A 24,203-nucleotide genomic window follows, 5' to 3' on the forward strand; every position below is an offset into this window, starting at 1 on the left:
ACTTGCTCACAAGTTAATGACCTTTGATTTTGCATTTGGAATTTGATTCCACCTCTATTAGCCCAGTTTTCAATGTTGCCTCAGTTATTTCTGTACACTACCCTCATTCTCTTCTATATTTAGGGTGCCTCCCAATTCTGTCGCTAGCACAGCCCCTCTATTGATACCAGATGATCCACATGAAGCAAGTCAGGCTCAATACATGGCTGGTCACCTCCCTGCACACCACACCTTATAGAAAAATATTATTACCCTTTGAGAAAGACCTGCCAGTGAATTTAGGCAGGAAGAAACAATTCTTCTTTAGCTGAGCTTTCCATCTGCAGCCGCCCTGCTTGCTTTCTTGCCTAAGAGTTAAGATATAGAGAATGAAACAATGCTTAAATAAGGACCATGTCCACCCTCCTCAACATCATTATTCAGCAGAAGGTCATGAGCAACACGTTCTGGCTCAAGGTCTGTAACAACACTGGGCACATACTGAGTTATGCTCTGTGTTTGGAGTTACACTCACACTTTGTGGAGGCTTTACTCCATCACTGAAGTCTCACCGACCTTCAAGAGGCAGGCAAAAACCCAACCTTAGTTTGTTTCTTGAATTCTGGCAGCTCCTAAGATAGAAGCATATCATTCTTGGCAGCAGTAAATAGTAATTTTTATGAATCTTAAATTAATTCATAATAAGCTCCTTAATATTCCATAAAATACACAATATTTATAAGTGTTAAGGGCAGAGCAAAAGTTTTAGGATTTTTTTGAAATCAGGGATAATGACTGGAGCAGCTCCCCTACAGAGACAGGCTGAGGGTGCTGGGCTGGGTCAGCCTGGAGAAGAGAAGCTGTGGGGGGACCTCACTGCAGCCTGCCAGTCCCTGAAGGGAGCAGAGGAACAGGAGGGGAATGGGCTTGTTAAAGGGTAGATAATGGCAGGACAAGGGGGATGGAGTGAAGCTGAAGGAAGGAAGGGTTAAATTAGATATTAGGGGGAAGTTTTTTCCAGAGAGAGTGGTGGGGGGCTGGAACAGGCTGCCCAGAGAGGGGGTGGGTGCCCCGTCCCTGGGGGTGTTCAAGGCCAGGTTGGCTGGGGCCCTGGGCAACCTTGTGTAGCTCCAGGCCTGGAGGTTGGTGTCCCTGCCTGTGGCAGGGGGTTGGAGCTCTGTGATCCTTGGGGTCCCTTCCAACCCAGACCAGTCTATGATTCTATTATTCTATGACTGGACTTTGAAACATGAGGGTGATTTAGAAATAAAGAGGCAAAAAGCCCCCCAGGGTGGTGTGAGAGGCTGCCCGCACACCCCAGCTGCCTTCGGCACTCCAGAGTCTTCAGAACCTCTAAAGAAATGGTTCTGCCAAAAAAGAAATGCAGTAGTTTAACCATTTTTAGAAGCACTGCCAACACCAACCCATCAAACCGGGGTCTTTGCCTCTACCTGTCTCCCTACCCCTAGAACGACCACACAGCATCATTAAAGCAGTTCAAGACCACCCCAGAAGCATGGGACCCAAGAGCAGCAGATGTGTGGGCATCGGGGTGCAGTGAACCCTCTGCCCCTCTTGTGGGGAAGATCCCTGGCTTGGGCAGGCCAGCGCCCATCCATCCCTAGCACCACAAGGTTGGGGTGGTGCCAGGTAGCTGCAGGACCTGTGCTGAGACGTGTCCAACGAAACACCGTGTTTTAATTACCCAATTACACAGAACCCAACGACCCAGCTCTGACGTTGTGCAAACCCCAAACCTCCTTCCTGGCACAACCTGCTGCAGCGGTTAAATCCGGGAGCCACGTGCAGGGAGAGAAGGTTCCTTCTTAAACCCTTCCAACAGCATCAGTAACAGTCCTAGTTAGGAGCTTCAGTTAGCCTTGTGCTCATTAAATCACAGCTGCTTCCCTGTGATGAAGTATTAGATCAGACCTCATAAAACCACCTCTGTGTGTGTATGTATACAAACAGGCTTTTCCCTTTGTTCTGCAAAACAAACTCTTAAGAGAAAAGTGTTTATATTAAAAATAAGTAGAATTAAAGCTCAATTAACAGTTAACAATAGCCTTACGATAACATTTCAGATCTAGCATAATCCCATCACAAACTGGCTGCAGAGCTGACTTTGGTTTGCTTTCAGCTGTTGTTTTGCCTTGGAAAGAAACTCCAGTGGATTAAAAACCCTGAAGGATCTTAAGCTGTAACAACCCCATTGAAAACACTCCTGAGCTTTGGTACGTGCTCACAAGGAGATCAACACATCTCATCTCACCTGCCTACCTGCTCGTGCAGCTCTGCATACAAGAGAAAAGGTTTGGGGTTTGCTTATGTTCTTATTAATTAGTGTTTCTTTAACGAAACCTGATGGACTTTTTTTTTCCTACTCCACTATTCATTCACAACCTCTTTGGATCACAGGTAACACTGAACCTGTTTAGCCTATCTGGAACCACAATACTGTTTGATTTGCAGAACATAAACTTATTTCTCAATGAAAGGGGTGTGCTTGTCTTCAAAGCTGTCTGAAATACAGAAAACAATCCAGCAACTGAAGAAGTAAAACTAGGTAAGACATGCCACAGTTAACATCCTTCATAGCATTGTGCACTCACACTCTTAGAGCAGGACTTCTTTGTGCAGCCCATCTTGCACCATGAGTAAGAGCAGAGTGGGTTTGATGGGTAAATCAGAAACAGCTTCACATTTATTTTTAAGATTGTCGGTTCCTGTGTGCCTTTTTGAAAGACTATAATAGGCTTCAGAAGCTCTAAAAATGGTCCTGGAAAAAAAATAAATAAGCTTAACCATTTTTAGAAGCACTTGGCAATACTAAGGCTTTAAACCAGAGCCTTTGCCTGAACTTGGTGCTTCTTTCTGTGAAGACCTCTATTAATTCTACAAAAAGCAGCAACTGATACAGAAAACTAAACTATACCCTGCTCTAAAGCAACTGATTTCAGATCTTTGCTAAAATGTATTGAAGTATAAATACACCTCAGTTTACAAACACCCTTCAGAGGCCTGAGTTAATTTCTACATAGATTTACCTTTAGCTTGTAGGAGCACTTCATGATTTACCACGTCACCTAAATTCTGTATGCTATGCAATAAGCATTTTACTACTTTTGGAAAAGAAAATAAAGCACAACAGCAAGATGTATTCCTCTTTTTCCACCATTAATCTAATGAGACGGTGGGAGATGAAGCTAGAGAGGGCTGCAAGCATCCTCTGGAGTGTTCTGCAGTATGGCACACATGATCCAGGTCATTTGCTGTTAGAGTGCATCTTTATTCCTTCTCCAGAGGCCAACACTACCACAATCAGCTGCATATATAGTACTTGCATTGTTATTTACAACAGACACAGCAAGTAGAGTGACTCTTGGTGAACCTGTATTTTACATGGAGTATATATGGCCTGCAAGCATAGAATCACAGAATCCCAGACTGGTCTGGGTTGGAAGGGACACCAAGGATCACAGAGCTCCAACCCCCCTGCCACAGGCAGGGACACCAACCTCCAGGCCTGGAGCTACACAAGGTTGCCCAGGGCCCCAGCCAACCTGGCCTTGGACACCCCCAGGGACGGGGCACCCACCCCCTCTCTGGGCAGCCTGTTCCAGCCCCTCACCACTCTCTCTGGAAAAATCTCCCCCTAATATCTAATTTAAACCTTCCTTCCTTTAGCTTTAATCCATCCCCCCTGTCCTGCCACTGTCTGCCCTTCTAAATAGTTCAATCCCCTCCTGTTTCTCTGCTCCCTTCAGGGACTGGAAATACTGCCCTGAGGCCAGGGTTAAACACCCTCTTTTGAAGTATCAGCTGAAACATGTACTGTACACTCTTTTGAGACAACAAAACAGAATAAATGCTTGAACTTAATCTCAGCTGTAAATCCCCACTCCGGACAGATACCACTCCTTAACCACCTGAATGAACCCACAATTGATGGATGAGGAAAGAACAACTTCCATCGTGTCCCAAAGACTTACATCAGACTTACAACACTTAAATTATTTGCACAAGGTTATTTTTAACTTAATCACAGAAAAAAAAAAAAAAAAACAACCCTCTATTGAGTTTAAAAAAAAGAAAAATTGGGAGTGGTTTAGCAAGGTAGAAAAGATTGCCACAGCAGTCCTTGGCACAGGCAACACTTGCTAAGAGTTGAAAAGCAACAGCCATTCAAGAAGAAACTAGATTCAACTTGTTTGAACTAGAAGCTCCCTACATGAACTAAGCAAACATCCTTATCCTTTCAATGACCCAAACACTTAAAGCCAAAAAAATATGTTTAACAGTATTTTGTTGTATCTCCTATCTGGGGCACCCAGAGCTTTCTGGGTAATACTGGGAAGTATTATTATTGCTATAGAATCACAGAATCACAGGGGTTGGAGGGGACCTCCAGAGCCCATGGGGTCCAACCCCCTGCCAAAGCAGCTGCCCAGCTCATATTGCACAGGGCGGCGTCCAGATGGGGCTGGAATCTCTCCAGAGAAGGAGACTCCACACCCCCTGGGCAGCCTGTCCCAGGGCTCTGGCACCCTCACTGGGGAAAAGTTCTTCCCCATGTTGGTGTGGAACTCCCTGTGCTCCAACTTGCAGCCATTGCCCCTTGTCCTGTCCCCACAGACACTGAAAAGGGGCTGCCCATTTCCCCTGCATCCCATCCTTCAGATATTGATAAACATTAATCAGGTCCCCCCTTAGTCTTCTTTTCTGTAGGCTGGACCTGTGAAGAAGCTGAATGAAATATTTTAGACCCGTGATTGGCTCCATATCACTCAACTCAAGGGTGTACATAACTAAATACCCTACACAGGCATTTAGACAGCACATCAAATGTTAAAGGCATTAGAATAAACAAGGAGGAGTCATGAAAAAAAGGAATCAGATTTAAGAATAAGACATGGACAAAATTAAAAGGGTGAAGGATCGATCAGTGGCAAGCAGCAGGGTGATGATACAAGGATAAAGTTATCCTTCACTGCAAGGATAATACCGTGTCGATGGAGGCCTTACAGCTGGTGCCCACAACACCTCATCCCTTCTCTTCAATCCAGCACTAACACACTTCTTTTAAAGGAGTGGCAAAACTGAAATTCAGCTTGGGAGGATCAACAGGATCAGCGAGCCACAGGATCCACAGCAGGCCAAGCCCAACAACAGAGCTAGAAGGTGTAAGGAATGGAGCAAAGAATCCCTAAGGTTACAAAACCTGACCTCACAAAAACTGTTTGTAATGCTTCCATCTAACCTCCCCAGTAATTAAAGACTTTAGGACCACCTAGGGCAAACCAATGTATATTTTTGTACAATAAAGGTTTATTTTCTTTCATCTAGACCATGTTACAGTAGCTCTTAAAATTGTATCTAAAGAAAGAGAATAATACAGAGCCTGTGTTTAAGATAACATCTATGGTCTCAATAAAATATGTGAGCCAACTTGCTATGGCTCATTGTGATCTAGCCATGATAAAACAATTGTCTTTGAAGGCACTGGCTGCCAACAGAAATGATGAAGAAACTATTTTAAACAATAGTAATTTACCTGAATTTTTCTGGTCTTGCTGAAGCTGAAGAGCAGCAACAGCCCCACGCTGCTGGTTACTTGTGCAGAACCCTGCCACTGAACCAGAAGTAAACAGAGACTGCATGAAATTAGTTAATGCTAATTTGGAGCTCTCCCATTTCCTGGTTGTTGAAGTCTGCAGCAAGATCAGAGATGTGGGGCTGTAAGGAATCTGGGGCCTCAAGCACCAGAGTAGGCGAGGACGAGAGGGAGAGTAAGTAACTGAGCTTGTCCTCTGGAAGTCAGCTTGGTCTCAAATGCTTCAAGGTTACTGACAGAAACAAGAGCCATGGAGAGCTGTACTACTCCACATGGAGAGAACATCCTTTTATTGTTTTCTTACACTTCTCAGAAGTTTTATTGATTTACTCTGGATGTGAGCAGATACATTTCTCTTGATGTTAGTCAACCAACCAGTATGGAAAGTATATAATCAGAGGTGTTGTAAATGGACATAAAGTCTGCTATAGAGTAGAACTGAGAGGAAGAACTCCAAGGTTCATTTGCTCTTGGATTAAATGAATTGCTAAGAATTGTTCCAGTTGCATCTTGACTGTTTCCTTCACTGATGTTAGTAGAAACACACATAATTGGCATCAGGGAAACAATGAAAGCATTGAACTGGAAGGATGAAATGTTGACATCGTTTTTGCCTTCAGACTACAGCTAACATCCAGCTACCTAAAGAGACCATGTTGTTCTTTGAAGGGACAGCTGATATGGCTGATCATAGAATCATAGGGGTTGGAAGGGACCTTGAGAGATCATCAGGTCCAACCCCCCCATAAGAATGTGGTTTGTATCACCCAGTGGGGAAGAAGGGACAACCTTGACCATCACCAGAATCTATATAAACCCCCATCTACAATGTGAAACCATAAAAGGTGTTGAATTTCATGACATACTTCATGTGTCACCAAGATTTGTGCCACCTTGAAGAGGAGATTTGAAGAAATCTCTTCAGAAGTGGTGAAGAAATTGCCATTAGGCCATTCAGTCACCAGCAGAACTGCAGTATATTATCCTACAGGATAGAGCATCTCACAGTGATTCCAGAAACGTAGCCTCCTCCAAAGAAGTTGCATGCCCATTCATCTCTAAAGGTATTATTAAACTCCCAGTTATCTTAGTTGATAGGACAAAAAAACGACCCCACAAAACCATTCTTTCTCCCCTCCCCCCCAACCCCCCCCCCCCCAAACTTAATATACTAACATACAGAAACTAGTCTGAGTTGCACAATTGGCTGAAAGAATCGTTATTCAAATAAAGACTTGCTCTTAGCACTGGACAAACACACATTCCCCCATCTGTGACCCCCAAAAACCCTAAAGGGCACCTGAAACATTGAAGTTTTCCCTGTGACAGGACACTCTGCAGAGATACTGATGTACCCAGGACTCTTACCCCACACAGGCAGCTAAAGGCAACTTCTATGTTCTCCAGTTCAGCTGGAGGTATTGTACAGCTTTATCAACTTCCATCACCTCAAGTGCTTTGCCAAAAGTTTTACTATCTAAAGCTCAGAAAACACGTTATAGTTCCCTTGAACACACTGAATAACTAACAGGCAATAACTAATTGGCAGATTTCAGATTGCTTAAGGTGTTCATTAGTAATTTGTGGAAATAGGTTTTTGTCAAAAGCAATAAAATTATAGGTGCACCATTTTCTCAGGTTATTACTTCCTTTAGTCTGTTATATATTACATATTTGTTATATTGCTCACACAACAGTGGATTTGCTGTTTCTGGGAAGACACATAACTGCATCTTCCTTCCTTTCATGAGGGTGCACTGAGATATACTGTCTCTGTGCAAGCACCAGTCTACATACAAGATAAAAACCACCACACTCCCAGTTTTTAATGTAAAGGTTAAAGATGCATTTGCTCTCAAGCTCATTTTATTAAACTTTTTTTTTCCTCCTGATTAATGCTTAACTGGCAATAAGTTTTCACTTTTTAAGGGATATTTATTGCACATTACAAGCATCGTGCTGAGAAGCACATATGTAATAAGGTTTACTTCTATTTTCATGCTATTCCTTGCCAAAAAAGCACGGTGAAACCCATCTGTTGTGTTTCCTGGCTGAGGTTAGACAAGAAAAGGAGACTCTACACAGCACTCTGTCACTGCAAACGATATTGATGAAAGAGCATTTTGGAGATGGGAGTCCAAAGTGCTTACTCAGAGCAGGCATTCTGCCCCGTTGACATACTCACATCAAATGTGTATAGAAGAAATAATGACCAAGAGAAGTGCAGGTCTGGAACCCTCTCTACAACCTCCCTTCAGGCAGTTGTAGGTGGGGAGAAGGTCTCCCCTCAGCCTCCTCTTCTCCAGGCTGAACACCCCCAGCTCCCTCAGCTGCTCCTCAGAGGATTTGCCCTCCAGCCCCTTTCCCAGCCTGGTTGCCCTTCAATGTTTTTCATTTTATGCCAGTTTTATAAATGAAGTATCTACCAGAAAAGCCAGGATGCCTTGTTTGTACCATGTACAAGAGGTGCAAGTGCTCTGATAGAGTATGCACTGCTTTGGTTTCTTTATACTTTCTCAAGGAAAATGGGTGCTGCCCTCTTCCTTTGCAGATGGAATCCCTCTATACAATATTTTAAATGTGCCAGATTCTTCATTAAAGACATAAATACTCTTCCTTTTACCTGTCAAGCCAACTGATGCAACACATAACTCAGCGTTACTTTGCTGTGTGAAGGAGCATAAGTAGTCAGCAGTAGGAGGTAAAGGCAGTTGAGATGATGCAAATGGATTCTGATACAAGGGGGAAGAAGGGCCACCAAAATATCAGACTTAAAGGGAAGCAAAATATCTGATACATGACTTATTTTGAAGGGAACAGGGGTAGGCAGAACACCCACGAATGGCTGCATCCTCACTATATGGGGAAAGTAGGTATTTCAGAATTACAAACAGCTTAATATTTTCTGAAAAAAGGGCATAGAAACTATAACCAAAGCCTGTAACTGTCAAACACACAAAAGACAGATCCACATGAAAACTGAAGTACAGAATAATTACAGGCAGTACCATCACAACTTGCATGGGTCATGATTAAACTGAAGCAATTCAATTCTATCTCTTCATGCCAAATTTTGAAAACAACCTGTTTGCAGCATGAATGCTAATACCAACAGGTACCAGCAACACAGGTTGAACCCTAGCAGCCCAGGTTCAGGCATAATCACACAACATGTTTTCCCTTGCCTCCCTCTGAGCTTGTGTGTGCTGCTTGTAAGGAGCATGGCTTTCAGAGCTCCACAAAGTCGTGTTCTCAGGAGTAAAAACACAGCACAGTCCAGAGCCCAAGGAAGAGCTGGGCTCCTGAACGCCCTCCCAAGCAGGAACAGGAGAGTTCCCTCTATTGTGGAGATAGAGTAACATGCTAGTGGGGCAGCTTTCAAGAATAACTGCTCTCCCATCTAGGCTTAGGTCCGAACCCTCCTAGGGTTCAGATCCTTCTGCCCACCTAAAGCAACAAAATGAGGGACCTTACTCAAGCTGGAAGTTCTTTTATATTTGACTGGGAAAAGACAGGAGCTTCCAGATCATATCATCTCAAAGTCCTAATCACTTTACAGACTTTACTTTCCTCTCCCATTTATTAGCAAGGTAGCATCACTTTGGCTCAGCTCAGAACAGGCAAATTCAAGTACAACATTTTGAATTTCAAAAGGACATACAGCAAAATCTCCACAGAATTGGCCAAGCTGCCTTCTGTGGATCAGAGTCCAAAGGTATTTCTACACTTCCCACCCCCCATTAGTTTTGGTATGACAGACATTAAAGTGCATCTAGTCAACCCCCCACGTTTTATATCAGTAGGAACTGTATTTCAGACACAAAGTCAGAGATTACATTTCAATAAGACAGAGTTTCCTTTTAGCTGGGGATCAGGTTCTTTTATGTAGGCATGTTTGTTTTCTTTTCTTTGAGTCTTAAATTCAACAAAAAAATCCCCTTTTATGGTGTGGATGTCTGGGGGGAGGCCAAAGCAAACAGTCACACCGGCTTCACTCTCTGCATCTTCACATCTCCCTGGAGCCCTGTTACTTCTTGGAATGGCATTAAAGGCCCAATTAGAAACACCACCAGTTTACTGGATATTTCCCTGTTCTTCCCAGGGCTTTATGATTGCAATAGAAACATTGTTCTTCAGAAAAAAAAACAACCCTTAAGTTAACACAATACTATGTTATGCAGCCTATAGACAGGTTTTACACATTTAGGGATATAAAGGCTGCCTGGCACAGACTGACTTGTAGCTGAGACCATCTCTGAGCCTGATAAACTGTTCTAGAAATGACACATCACCCCTTCCTTTTGCAGATGATGATCATTAATATTTTGCATCACCACCCTTATTTTAGGCTATGACCCTCAGTTCAATGCAGTTTGCTACTCATTAAATCTTCAATTTTCACTTCCAGAGATAAATCTCATCCTAACCAAACCAGACCTCCCTTATCTAGTAGCTAAACCTCTGGCTGTTTAGAAACATCACTTCCATGAATTTCTAGATACACAGTCCAAACCTAAGAAATTGCATCTACATAGTGACTCACAAACACATTAGAAATCTTGGAGAACTTCAGTAAAGTGGTTCTTGTAACTCTATTACTAAAGCAATAAAATCAGAGTATTTTCACTATTTGTTTAGTAATAGCACTTGACAGTCACAGAGCACTGTAACAATAAACCAAAACCCACTTACATTTTTACTACTCCTGCTCCAAAAGAAGAAATAAAAAGATACCACTCATCAAAGCCTCATAAGAAGTAGTCATAAGTTTCCTCATCTTCTTGATGGAGTTTATATAACTGCCACTAGAGCTAGACACTTGACAATCCAATATTTAAATAAAAGGACAAAATAAACCCCTGTACTAATAGAACCCATTGATGTTTAGGAACTTTTTCAATTGCTGTACACTGCTGACGTGGATGAAGTCAGAAATGTAGCAGCAGTTCCCATCTGAAAACTCCAGAGCATAAAAGAACCTGTCCTTTACGCATGATAAAACCTAGTGACACAGCAAAATATTGCTGCTGCAGTGTCCTCAAGGTGTGCCCTTCGGAGAGTCCTGCTGCCTGCTCAGGAGTGCTGCAATAATCCATTAAGGAAAAATCATTTACATGCACAAAACCAGCTCAACTGCTGAATCATGAAGTATATAATGATGGGTTACAGCTTTTTTAGCTTGATAATGCTATTATTTCCTTTCAAATTCTCTCTGTAAATAAGTTTCAGTTATTCCTTAATAGAGACAGTTACTTGGATAGGGGAATTATTAAATACTAAGTAGCATTATTCTGTAGGAGTCTGTTGGGTTGGGGTTTTTTTTAAACATATATACAGATTTTTCACCTTGCTGCAAAACCAGTGACAAACCTCAGGCAGTATCAGCATTAGCATCATTTCAGGTAAGGAAGCAACTACAGTGGGAAATGTCAGCACAGGTGGCTGAGCCTTGTTCTGATCTCCAGTATCTTCCATCACGTACCACACCACTTCCAGAGAGCTGATCATGGGGCTGTTACATGCATCACCTACCTAATACAGAAGGTTATTTTTTATCTTTCTTTATTTTAGGTATCCTGCCTCTCTTTCTTTACAGACTTCATCTGTTCTGAGTTAGATAAAAACCAAGCAAACTCAGAAGTGTTCTCTAAAATTGTATTTCTTGTGACACCTATAAAATCCACGTCTGAAGTCGTGAAAAGCAGAATTATTTATTGCATTGACAGGCCCCATGGAAAAGTATCAGAAATACACAGCAGGATGAGGTCCTGAACACTGATGTGCTGGATTGGTACCCAGAGGCACTGCAAGTGGGCTCTGTTACTTTCATTCTTGGCTTTAAGAATGAGCCTGATGAGCATGAAAGCCTCAAAGAGCACTAGAAGGACCCTATGAGTTTGGGAAAGGAAAACAGGAGCCTTGCACATCCAAGGGTGCAAGAAAAGCTTGTGATGGTTTGAGACCAAAGGTCTACCTTGGTCAATAGGGAGGTTTTTTTCCTGTTGTTAGATTCATGAGAAGAAACTCAAAAAATAAGTGAGAAAAAGCCTAGGAGAAAAGAACCAGACCAGTAATTAACCTCCAGAACATCTCCTTTCAATTTGCCATTTGGGAGGTATGGGAATCAGAGGACATCCAGCAAACCCAGTGGATTTTTCTTCCACGAATGTACCAACTCATTTTTTCAGCCCTCACGTAGTCACCTGCAATATCCTGCTATCAGGAGTTTTGTAACTCACCTGACTGCTGAAGAAATGCTTCCTACACCCAAGCAGTTTCACTTGCTGGCCACTGGTGACAACCCCTTGAGAATGGAAACCGATTCACAAACAGGTGAGGGGTCTCAGACCCACTTGTGGGAAGCAGGAGAGTTCTGCTTTGTAACCTAGGACTGGAGAGAGTATTTTAACTGCTAGACTTTAATAAAAGTAGGTGAAAATCTTCTTGCATATTCCCAGAAATGAACTTGGTGTTCTGACTGCTGGTAACATAGACCACAACGCTGAGTCAGGAGCTTTTTCAGGCAGAGCTCATCGAGACTTTCCCAATGAGAAGCCCTACCCCTCCCTACCAGTGCTTGCCAGTTGGATCCACACACAGTCTGTGGAAATGGCAGAAAGTCCATGCAAGTCCTGAACTGCTCCCTAAAGGTACCTACTTTCAACTGCAACAGCCCTCACACCCCTTCCTGGTCAAGCTGGGGTACTTGATGGAGTGATCTTCAAATCTGAAGTCAGCAAATCTAAAAAACTCTTAGTGCCTACCTTCACCTGTTGGGTTCTCATCTTCAAACCACATCAGCTGTTTTCACAGAATCACAGGGTTGGAAAAGACCTTTAAGATCAAGTCCAACCGTTCCCATCCCAAGCTAAACCAGATCCCTAAGTACCTCATCTACCCTTTTTTAAACACACCCAGGGAAGGTGACTCAGCCCCTCCCTGGGCAGCCTGTGCCACAGCCCCACAACTCTGCCAGGGAAGAACTTTGCCCTCCCAGCTGAGCTGACCCTGCCCTGGCCCAGCTTGAGCCCATTGCCTCTTGTCCCATCTCCTGTCCCCTGGCTGGAGAGACCATCGCCCACCTCTCTGCACCCTCCTGGCAGGGCAGGGGAGGTGGGGAGAAGGTCTCCCCTCAGCCTCCTCTTCTCCAGGCTGAACACCCCCAGCTCCCTCAGCTGCTCCTCAGAGGATTTGCCCTCCAGCCCCTTCCCCAGCCTGGTTGCCCTTCTCTGGACTCGCTCCAGGATCTCAATGTCCTTCTTGGAGTGAGGAGCCCAGAACTGGACCCAGCACTCGAGGTGCAGCCTCACCAGTGCCCAGTCCAGGGGCACAATCCCCTCCCCAGACCTATGTCCACACTCTTTTTGATACAAGCCAGGATGCCATTGGCTTCCTGGCCAAAATTCTGGTTTTAATTCTGGTTTCCCTTGTTTGGCTGATAGCAAAGCCTGAAGCGACAGGTCAACACTCTCCATTTAGGCTGTAGCTACCAGATCAATATTCAATACACCCTCAGTAATTTGTGACTTAATTAAAATATTGGGCCAAAACATGACTTCAAGTATGTTTTTTCCTTATTTTGCTACAGTAAAAAAACATGAAAATGAGAACTATAAGTAAAATGGCCAGAGAAAATATGTGGAAGGAGAATGAGAGCTTCCCAGTTACCTGACAAGGCTGGGAGCCAGCCATGCTCAGGCTCAATTGCTACACAAAGCATTTTGTAGATACAAAATATACCAGAAACAGTGCAGGTACAGGTATCTCACTGACAATTCTGTAACTCTAATAAACACATTTTCCACTACCACTTCAGAACTGAGTAAGGCTGAATTCAGTGAACGACCCCCTGCTTTATCATGCAGTCCTTAATTGCATTCCACTTTATTTGCAACCAGTTAAAGGCTTTGGGAGAAGAGGTATTGTGTCATTTGGAAAAGCAGAACTGAGAAGGATTATACCTAAGCTTCAGAGAAGCCAAGTGAACTCATCCCATCCAGCATACACTAAACAAATATTTTTAAAATATGCTAATCACAAGCATTAAGGGAACATCTTCAAATGGTGATTGTATCTTAAAATAATCTCAATAACTGCTGAAACCTCAAGTCTAGATATTGTTTTGTCTTAGGAATCATAGAGTGGTCTGGGTTGGAAGGGACCCCAAGGATGACAGAGTTCCAGAGGCCCTGCTTTGTGAAAGGCTTTGTGATCATCAGCAATGATCCCTGCCCTGACACCAGCAGATCCCCAGACACGTACTGACTCACCAGCACACAGACACCTTGGGTCCAGCCAGCTCTTGCCTTAAGAGAGGTGGTGGGACAGGAGGCAATGCTTGTGTCTTGAAGAAAGCACCACTGTGCCCACTATCTTCCTGCAAAACAGGGCCCAGCTGATGTGTGCAGCTGCCTCCAAAGAAGCTAATTCTGTGTGAGGATCCTGCCTTGTCTTAAACACAAAACACACACTAAACTGCATGTCTGCAAGAGGAGAGAAGATGATCTCAAAGTGCAGGAGGAGTTTAAAGTTTACCCATAAAGAGCCAAGATATTTCAAGGTGCTGATGCTTTCAGATGGGTTTTGAAGTACTGAGACACCTACCTTCCCTGGAAGTCTTAACTTGGGGTGTTTATGTCCTTTTGCAGATCTGGACTGAAGCGTGTTGCTAGGCTGCCAATAAGTGCCAGGCAACAAATCACAGCACGTAGATTGAACTCACACTTACAATGCAACATATTGAGCATGTTCTATTGGTAAGGGATCGATAATCTGTGGTGTTATAATCAAAAGTACAATGTGATCATATTTTTCTGATGGGGTTGGGGGGAAAAAAGAAAAAAGAACAAACCCCCTGTAAATCATTCTTATTGCCCTTCCTAAGTAAAACTTAACGACACCCATTCCTCAATCTGTTATCAAATTAATTTAAATATTAATGAACAAAGCCACTCACACAGCCCAGCATATAATTAAGATTCCTACTACTTCCTTCTGAGCTCCTTCTATTCACTGCCCCACCGAATTATTAAAACAAAGCAGTCACTGTGGTGATTAATTCATTCTCTGCATTACTATATTGTTTCTAAACATCAACGTCCCGTCCTTCTGACTTACGTGCCCTAAATTCCAGCCTGAAATTCTAAACTTTTGCCTTGTTTGTTGGAAAAGCTCTTCACAATCTATGCATTCATGCAGATAAGGAGAGCCAGAGCCCAGCTGCTTTTGTTTACTGCAAGAAGTGGTAACTGTTCCTAAATTATTTGAGTTTGATAAATGGATGGTGCCTGCACGCAAGCACGGAGCCGCGCCGGGAGAACAAGCACGGGAGCTGGTGGAGCACTCCACAAACAGGCAAACATGACCATCTGCAGGTTAGATAGATAAACCACCACCACCGAAATAAAACATGACTGGCAGATGTTGTGGAAACTGAGCAACACCTGCCTGAGTGGTATTTGATACCCAGGAAGAAACCCCACATGGGTATGACTGATGCAATCTCCACGAAAGGCAGGAGCAGCAGGGAAGGAGAACCAGTAATAGAATTGCCTGGGAGAAAGTTTTATTAGCATTTCATAAAACTGCTTCCTTGAACATACACTCCCCTTGGCAAACAGAGACATTGATCGTGTATTTAATTAACACTTTTAATTATTCTTAATTACCTATTAACGGAAGTCACAGTCTATTTGTATTTCCAGTGTCGGCATTGAGCACATGAGGAAGCTCTCTGAAAAACACAGGTAGGATCAAACAGGCCTTTCCTCTTCATCTTTTCATGTCCTACTGTCTTTACTTTGCCTGTTAATACTTTTTTGGGTTGTTTGGGAGGTTTTTTGGGTAAATCACCATTTAATTGGCAGAACAAAAGGTTGCAAAGTTCAGTGCATAAGATGATACTTTGAAAAATAATCATCAGGAAATGAACAGCTTTCTGGCTTAAAAAGGAACCCCCCAAGCACATCTAGTGTAAGTCACAAGAAATTCAAATTGAATTCTCCCAGGAAAGGAAGGAAGAAGGAAACTTCTTCTTTAAGCATCCATCCAGGAAGGGTCCTGAACTGGATGTACAGGGGCACCAATGCCTGCAAATGCCAGGCTCTTCCACAGTTAGTAAAGCCTCTTTTTTTTTAGAGGGATTCCAAGAGTATTACAACAGCCTGCTGTTATTGATCCCACTGGCTCTGAAAGTCTCCCAGTGACTCCTTTCCGTCAAGAGAAAGGGAAAAGGCACAGAGGAGGAGAGGCATCTTTGTTCTCTAAGCTGCTACCTGACTTGGGAAGAGCTGAAAGACAAAATGTGGGTTTAACAACTCCAAATGATTTGTCCACCAGATCCCAAGGACTCTTCTAAGGAACAGAGAGATCTCTGCATGTTCTATCCTTCCCCTGGCACAGCCTTCACACAATTCCTCCTGTTCAAGGAGAAATTAGGCACCTTTCAAGTTCCCTGCTGACCTCATGGAACAAGGATGAAGCACAGCAGATGCCTTCAGCACTAGAAGACTGTCTCCACTTCTATTTTCCTGTTTCCACTTGCACAGCCACACTCCCATCCTGACTGCACTAAGGGAGGAAACAGAATCCTCTTTTTTCATCTCAAAATGCACTTCCCTAAGGATGGGAACCGCCTCTCTGGAAGCTGAACATGCCTGCTTTAATTAGATGACTACTTAAATTTTTCACCATGTTTACCTAGGCATTTAATCTCTGTACAGTTCAGTTTTCCAGAGCAGAGTGTAAAGCAACATAGAAATCTAGGGCTTCCAGAGCATCTTTCCTGACCCCAGGCAGAAATAAGTATATATTACCAGCAAGTATATCGACTTCTAAAGCTTTTGGAAGTTTTACCAGGCTCTCATCTGCACTGCATGACAGCTAACTGCCTAGGCCAAAAAGGGTTTTTTTAATTCTCTGAAGATTCCTCAGGAATTAGCTAAGTAGGTGTGGTTGAGTATTGGATACTGATCCAAATATATCTGTTACTAAAAATACATTCCTTACAACTCTGTGAAGCTAGTTCCAACCTATATTGTTCACTGTATTCAGCGCTGCCTTTGACATGAATGTTAAATAAAACTATGTTGGTGTTACTACAGCAGTAAGATGTGGTGTTCTGGGTATGCAGCTGCTGTCTGTCACAGGGAAGCAGTGCATTTTATTTCAAGATAGGAAAGAAAATATAGCCCTATAGAGAAAATATCTAGTGCTGGACACCACAAACCCACAGCTCTTCTTTCAAACATTCATAACTTCAATCAGTGACCTGAATGTTTCAGCAAAATTTCAAAACCTCATTGAGATTCTTTGCTCTGTAGGGTTGGGTTTTTTTTTCCCTTTTTCCTCCAGTTTTCTTGTTAAAATAATGCTTTTCATTAGCAGCTACTGTTCAGCATCATTTAGGGCAAAATGGGCTTTTAAGCTAATTTTCTTTCCCCGCAGCTTGCATTGTTACTAGTAATACCCCTGTAACATTGTGGGAGCCTAAAGTGCATGCAAATCCAAAAGCTGTTTAGGTAGCACTTAATGAAGATTCAGATTACAAAAGCAGGTTACACTGCAGCAAGCCAGCAGCGAGCCAAAACCACCCTGCACAGTCAACACAGAATATTAAGGATAACACCAAAAAACAAACACCAGCCTGTGTGTGCACACAGGCAACCCAACTGTAAAGAGATAAAGGAGGGTTCTGCATTCGGGTGAACATACCCCAGATACACAGATAACTTCCCTCCATGTGTGCTGAGCAGCAAATGATCTCCTTACGTGACCACAGTAACATCATTTCCATTTTATTATTTCAAGGTCAACTTACCTCGGTCCTTAGAACAGCCTCCCTGCTCTTTGAAGGCCAGTTTTACACACCAGATTAAATATTGTATGTAAATCATGTCTCTATTCCAAGCTCATAAAAGTATTTTCAAAGTTCTTGTAGGCAAAACACAGAAAAATAGTTAAAACATCCTTGTATGCAGGACCAGAATGTATGCATTTTTATTTTAAGGTGTTTTTCTATCAAAGTGACTGGGGTTACTCAGAATATTCTGCTTGGGTTATTCATAGACAAACTCTGCTCACTTAAACATTTGTTACAGCTGAAAGATTTGATGGCTCTTCCTGCAGAAAGATTTGGAAGCTTTTACTACCTGATTCCTAATTTAATTTATACTGGATTGCTAGGGAGAAAGGGAATTTTCTCCAGTTTAAAGCCCTTATTTATTTGCTGAAGGCACTTGGGGTTAGAAAATCACATTTTCCTGAAGGTTAATTGGTGCTTTATGAAGGAGCAACTTTCGCTTAGGAAACAACAAATGATAAAATATTAGGAATCTTTTAGCTCCCTCTGCTGCTCCAATCCTTCAATAAGCCTTCCCCTGAAGTCTCTCAGAAAAACACCAAGCAGCCCATTCATCTCTGGTTAAGAAACTCTTGGCATATTTAGTATGCCTGGTGCTCAGATCAGCGCGCGTAAAGGAAACCCTGCGAAGCACCGTGTGATTTACAACTGTCTGCAGGCTTCATTCTCTCCTTTCTTTGTCTGGTATCTGCAGTGAGTGAGACAACTCCAAACATCTTCAGCTATGGGTGTTAAAAAGCATGGATAGCTCGTTTTCCAAAGAATTTGACGGGTGCAATTCCCCACTAACATAAGAAAGAGCCACACGTACACACCGCCTGGAGACAGTTATTCCCCTTCCCTTTTAGCCCCAGATCAACTTACACAGTATGTACCAACTTTAATAAAAATCCTTTTTTAAATTCAGGGAAAACCCAAGGGCTGCCAAAGTAGGCAGTGTCCCTCATTAATTTCCTGAAAACTTGCCTTAACTGCCTAATTCCACAACAGCAATGGGTCAGATCACAGTTTACACAAGGCAGATAGGCACCATCAGTGCTCAGGAAATAACTCTGGTTACTGGTACTTTCCACTTGTTAAGAAGCCAATTCTCTATTAAATGCCAAGAAGAAAGAAGTCCTGAAGGAAAAGGCATCTTTTTTTAAACTAGGGCACTCTCTATTTCAAAATTTCTTTATAAATTTGGAAAGAAGAAATCTTACTGCGATTTACACCTCCTTTTTTTCTCTGCATTCCCCCTGGAGCCATCAATACACCACACATAAACTATGAAGTGATGAAATGAAGCTCACACTATATAACACCACAGGCTGAAAAAGAAACTTTAAAACTACAGATGTTTTCTTAATGGGAAAGAAAGCCTAAACTATATCCTTGAAAAGATGTGTGGCCTTTTAACATAGACTTTAACTGGCCTTCAAAGAGCATAACTCGTGGTTATTTGCCAACAATTGGACCTTGCCAAAGAAAGGCTGCCCTTCATAAGAGTAAAAGATGATTTTATCTGAAATCTCAGAAACTCATAGCATTAATATGCACTTTCTCTCCCAACTTATGAGCCAATAGACTCATCCTCTTTTCTCACGTTATCAAGCAGCGCTGCTAAAATAGCTGGAATCCCAGTTTTCTTCTGGGTACTTTGGAAAAGGAAGAGGCAACCTGTGTGTGAAGAGTAACATCTAGGAGGTGTCCCACTGCTCATGAGAAGGAAGATCTGTAAAGCTTGGCAGGAAGCTCTAAGGTGTGCAGAGCTGTGTTTTGCTTCCCCAAAACCAGGACTAGGGAAACACACAGCGTCTTTCTGAGGGCATATGGGGTCTTCATAGGCTTGTTGAACTTGCATATCCTACTCTCTTTGCTATAGATATCACATCTGAGATGCTCTGGAAAGAAACTCCTGGCTTCAAGCAAACAGCACACTGGGCAAGTCACTCAGGTTTTGCAGTTACAGTCCCTGTATTGTCCTGCAGTAGTTTGATCCATCACAGCCACGTGAGCAAGCAAGAAGCAAGGTGAGACACCCATCTTCTCCCCTCCCTCAGTTCCAGTGAAGTCCCTAAGATCTCCTCTTCAAAGTTTCCTAAAGCTTGGAAACCCACCAAAAGCAGTGCCTGACTGAGCACTATATATATATATATATATACACACATTACACAGAGCAGTGAATTCTCTCTAAACACATTATGTTCACCAAGCTCATTCACAGACAACTCAGGCAAAGGAAGATTTTCTTCACGCTGCAGCCACCTTCTGTTGCCTTCCTACTTCATCTATTAGCTCCCAGCAAATTCAGCAGAGGTCAGACATCCCCCAAGGTAACTTCCAAGCAACGGTCAGTAAAGCATACACACATTTAATTACAGATTTCTAGACTATAGGCAAATACACAGCACTGTTTATGGTTTTATTACAATATAAACTACAATAACACCTTAATTAGAGATAACAACTTCTCAAATTGCCAAAAAAAACATTGAGAATTCTTCAAATTACCCACAAAGTGAACACATTTTATTTTTGCACTGTGACACTTCCAACTGTTCTGCCAAATGTATACTGTTAGGATTCTGCTTTGCAGTCGCCAGCAGCACCGGAGAGGGGGACAAAGAACAATATAATCACTAATTAATCTTTCACAGGCCTTGGTAGTATTTATCTTCAAGGGAAGAATCCTAAACTTTATTTTATAAATTGTGAAGCATGTTTAATATTAGGAGCTCAGGCTGCCTAGAATCACAGCTCTTGCCCAAGGATAATTCACAGCTACAAGTGGAAATTAGAAACCAGAATTTAGTTGGTTCAGGGACAGTCTTCAATCGCCATCATCTCAGTAAAGTCCATGTTATAGAGCTATGTAAGCTGGGATGACAAAGCACATTCCATACCATCCCTTTGAGATGGCACCTGAGAGAATATGGCAGACCATGAAAACATGCAAGAAAATAGAACTGCAACCAGATTCAGGATTAAAAGTAAAATCAAACGTAAATTAAAAATAAATACTCTATTTCATATTTAAGAAATCACTGAAGGGAAACATAGCTACCTCAGAGACAAAACTACCTGCTCACCTACATTAGAAGGGAGCTAATTGCTCCCCAAGTAATAGAATCAGGTTGGGAGGGTTTCCTGTATTTGAATATCAAGTGAAATTTAGTAGTACTACTGCCATACTACTCACAAGGTAATAGTAAATCCAGTGATGCCTGTTCAATTTGTCACTTAATTTGCATGATTAGTTACTACAAAAGCAAGTGTGCAAACTACCTAAAGGCACAGGAAAGCAGTTTCACTCCAGTAACATTCTGCACACACACATCTAAGGTCCAAGATCGTTTGTGGCAAGCCATTAACTCCAGAGGAAAAGCTGCAGGCAGCCCTGTGCACGTGCTCCTCCCCTGAGCGTTTCATCTGGAGCATCATTCAGAAACCAGATTTCACCTCATCACCAGTCCCTCCTCAAACAGGGAAACAAAACAGTAATGAAGTTTTAAGTGAAGCTTGCAATAAAAAAAAAGATAATAATAATAATTCTCTTCTGAGGGAAAAGGTTAAGAGAAGAAAGGTGTATGTGAGCTGATGAACAAAAAAAAGCTGACACAGAAGATAAACCACCTTTAATAGCTATACAGCTCATTAAATTTCCTGAGCTTTGTAAAACATTATGCATATTTCTAAAATTTAAAGTATTTAGGTTGTGTTATGGAAGGTGCATGTATCAGAGAATAACTCTGCATATTTAATCTTTAAACCAGAACAGGTCTATACGTAGGGAAAGGCCTTTTTAAAACCAAGCAAACCCCTCGTTTTCACCCCACTTTATGCAGTTGCAGGGATAGTGATGTAAAACCATCAGCCAGAGATATGTTTGCAGACCTCAAAGAACATTTGGACATTTGAACACACAGACTCAGAAGAGCAGAATACGACTTGGGCATTTTAAAGAGCCAAACTGGATTCCTGCAACCATAAAACTTGAAGCATTTTTCCATATCCACTGTTTCACGCCCTCTCCTCTTGGCCATCTCCTGCCTGGTCTTCCCACTCTATTTTTTCCAACACAGCTATCTGTCTAGCACATGGTAAATGGGATTAGGATGCAGAGGGAGCTAGAATAACTTTTTCCCTATGTTATCTTTCAACTGGATCAATTCCCTCCACTGCATGGCCGCACAGATTTTACCAGTAGGATGCAGTGAATCGTGCAGGGCTGGGAAAAACAAGCCAGACAAGAGGCACTGATTAAACATATGTGAACATGCAGCCTGGGGGAAGCCACTATTTTTAACAGTCACAGTGACTACTGGTCTGTCACCTCTGTGCCTGATGACATTCCTTCCCACATCATCACAGACCGTGTTCTCCTCTTAAACTGTCCTGCTGATTAATGTAAGAAGAACCCTAAAAGAAAGGCTGAAATTCCACAGAGTGGGCTGCACTGTTCTAACTGCTGGCTCCCATCAGAAGGGACAGATTTCCCCATCCTCCTCACAATTTGCCAACTCAGTTCACTAACACAAGCAAAAAAAAAACCAACCACCAGAAATTGAGCTCTCTGTCAAGGAGTCAGAGACCCTAGGAAGGAGACTGGAGACCCACAACCCTGAAGCTAGGGACAGAGTAAAGAGCACCACACGCTGCCCCAGCACAGCCCTGGGTCATTTCCAGCTGATCCAACTGCAGAGCTGCCTGGAAAGATGGGCCACCTTCCAAATTCCCCATCCTCAGCAGTCAGTTCCCCACTTCTTTGAGCAGGAATTCAACTGTCCACCTGGTCAACCAGTCTAGGTGGGACTCTAGTTTGGACCTGGTGGTCGGGATGGGATTGGTTTAATCATCTAAACCAAATACTGAACTGCCCCCTTTGATACTTGGATGAAACACCTCTTGCTCTGACTACATCAGAGTATAAGGTCCCAGCGCCCCTCACTGATCCCTTCCAACTGCTTTGTCAGCTGAACAGTGACCTGGACTGAGGAACTTCCCTAAACAGAAAATATACCAACAGTAAAGTTTATTTTTAGTATGAAACATCTCAGTCTGGCTCATTATACAGCTCCACTCATACTGGCACAAAGAAAGGGGAAAAAAACCAAGGACAGATATCAGCTGCCAGGGACTGCTGACACCAACACAGCTCCTACAGAAAAGTCTCAAGACCAATATGTGGAGGAGAAAAATGTGTTAACTGCAGTTTATTGCTTCTGTATTAGACATGATGCAGCAACCACATGTCCAACAGCCTGTACACTTTCTCCCATTGGACCAAAAATGGGTTAGTGAAGAAATTAACTATTCCCTTGCCTTTTAAAAAGCTAACATTTTAATTTAAAAATACATTTAACCCCAATCATTCATATACATTCTGAAAGATAGTACACTTTATCTCTCAACCTGACTTCACACCAACTTTAAAATGAGAAAAGAATACTAGGAATATACAACTCAGTCATTTTTGACTTAAGATAGATTGACCCAAATGATGACACTCCTTTCACCAGAATTCTGAGTGAAATACTCATTAAATCAATACTCATTAAAGTCAGGGAGGTGGGGGAGTAAGGGGTGGTGTCTTCTGGGATTTTTGTTTTGATTTCTTTTCATTTTGCTTTCTACTTCCTTCCTGTGATCAGACACAAGCTGTTGAATCTATCTTATGAAGGCTGCCTGCAGAGAAAGACCCTAGAGAACATGGTGTGACATCTTACCCTTCTGCAATTGCCATTTAATATAAACCCACATCTTTCACAATGTTTGGGTGGAATCTTGTAAAATACCAGTGGAAAGCAAAACAACTGTAGAGTAGTAGAGTTCACACACTCATTGCTTCTATTTGCCTAGATCTGCTCTCAGCCCAACACAGCAGTTTGGGCAGAGTTAATACAATCCCAACAGAACCTGTGACTCAGTTAAAAACACAGCAGAAGACCAAAGAGTTGCAGTCTCCACAAACACCAGCAATGCAGGGAAGGAAGCGACGCAGCAAGGACTGGAAGGGGAAATGTCTCACCTTCAAAGATGCGATCCAGGCGCTGCCGCTTCACTTTGTGTTTGTCCATGAGAGATGTAAGAGTGGCAGCTCAAAGCACGTCTCCACACAGCTTGCTGATGGTCTTCTCAAGCCAGCCAACAGTCTGAAATGCTGTGGGCTTTCAGAAACTTAATTCCACCTGTGAAGAGAGAGATGGACTTCTTAAACTTGAAAATACAGATGATTTTGTTCCCCACCTCTTTCTGGAAAAGCCAATCTGTGTGTAGTTTAAACAATTAAGAAAAGACTGAAGAGTTTTCCAATCACATTGGGTCCCCAAAACTCACAACAAACTCTCCTAAACATGTAAAGATACAAGCACACAGCACAGCTCAGGCAAGCTCAAGAAATGCTCCAAGACAGCTGCTGTTTTCTGCCTCTTCACTCTCAAACACTTTATCCCCCATTTCACCAAACACACAACCAGCTAAAGAGAACGTGGGCAGGCACAGGTACACACCTCACAGAGTCACAAGGTTGGAAAAGACCTTTTAGATCGAGTCCAACCATTCCCATCCCAAGCTAAACCAGATCCCTGAGCACCTCATCTGCCCTTTTTTAAACACACCCAGGGAAGGTGACTCAGCCCCTCCCTGGGCAGCCTGTGCCACAGCCCCACAACTCTGCCAGGGAAGAACTTTGCCCTCCCAGCTGAGCTGACCCTGCCCTGGGGCAGCTTGAGCCCATTGCCCCTTGTCCCATCTCCTGTCCCCTGGCTG

At 42.8% G+C, this 24,203-nt stretch overlaps 1 protein-coding gene across 1 annotated transcript in view; it reads right to left on the reverse strand.

The window, feature by feature from the left end:
- The window catches only part of CTBP1 (C-terminal binding protein 1), a 235,226-nt gene that overhangs the window by 160,373 nt on the left and 50,650 nt on the right, over positions 1-24,203 (reverse strand). The window contains exon 2 of the mRNA XM_084264159.1: positions 23,464-23,623. The gene's annotated coding sequence lies outside the window, so the exon portion shown is untranslated. The remainder of the gene's footprint in view (positions 1-23,463; positions 23,624-24,203) is intronic.

This window comes from Gallinula chloropus, assembly GCF_964237585.1.
Source record: "Gallinula chloropus genome assembly, chromosome: 4".
In the NCBI taxonomy this organism is placed as follows: Eukaryota; Metazoa; Chordata; class Aves; order Gruiformes; family Rallidae; genus Gallinula; species Gallinula chloropus.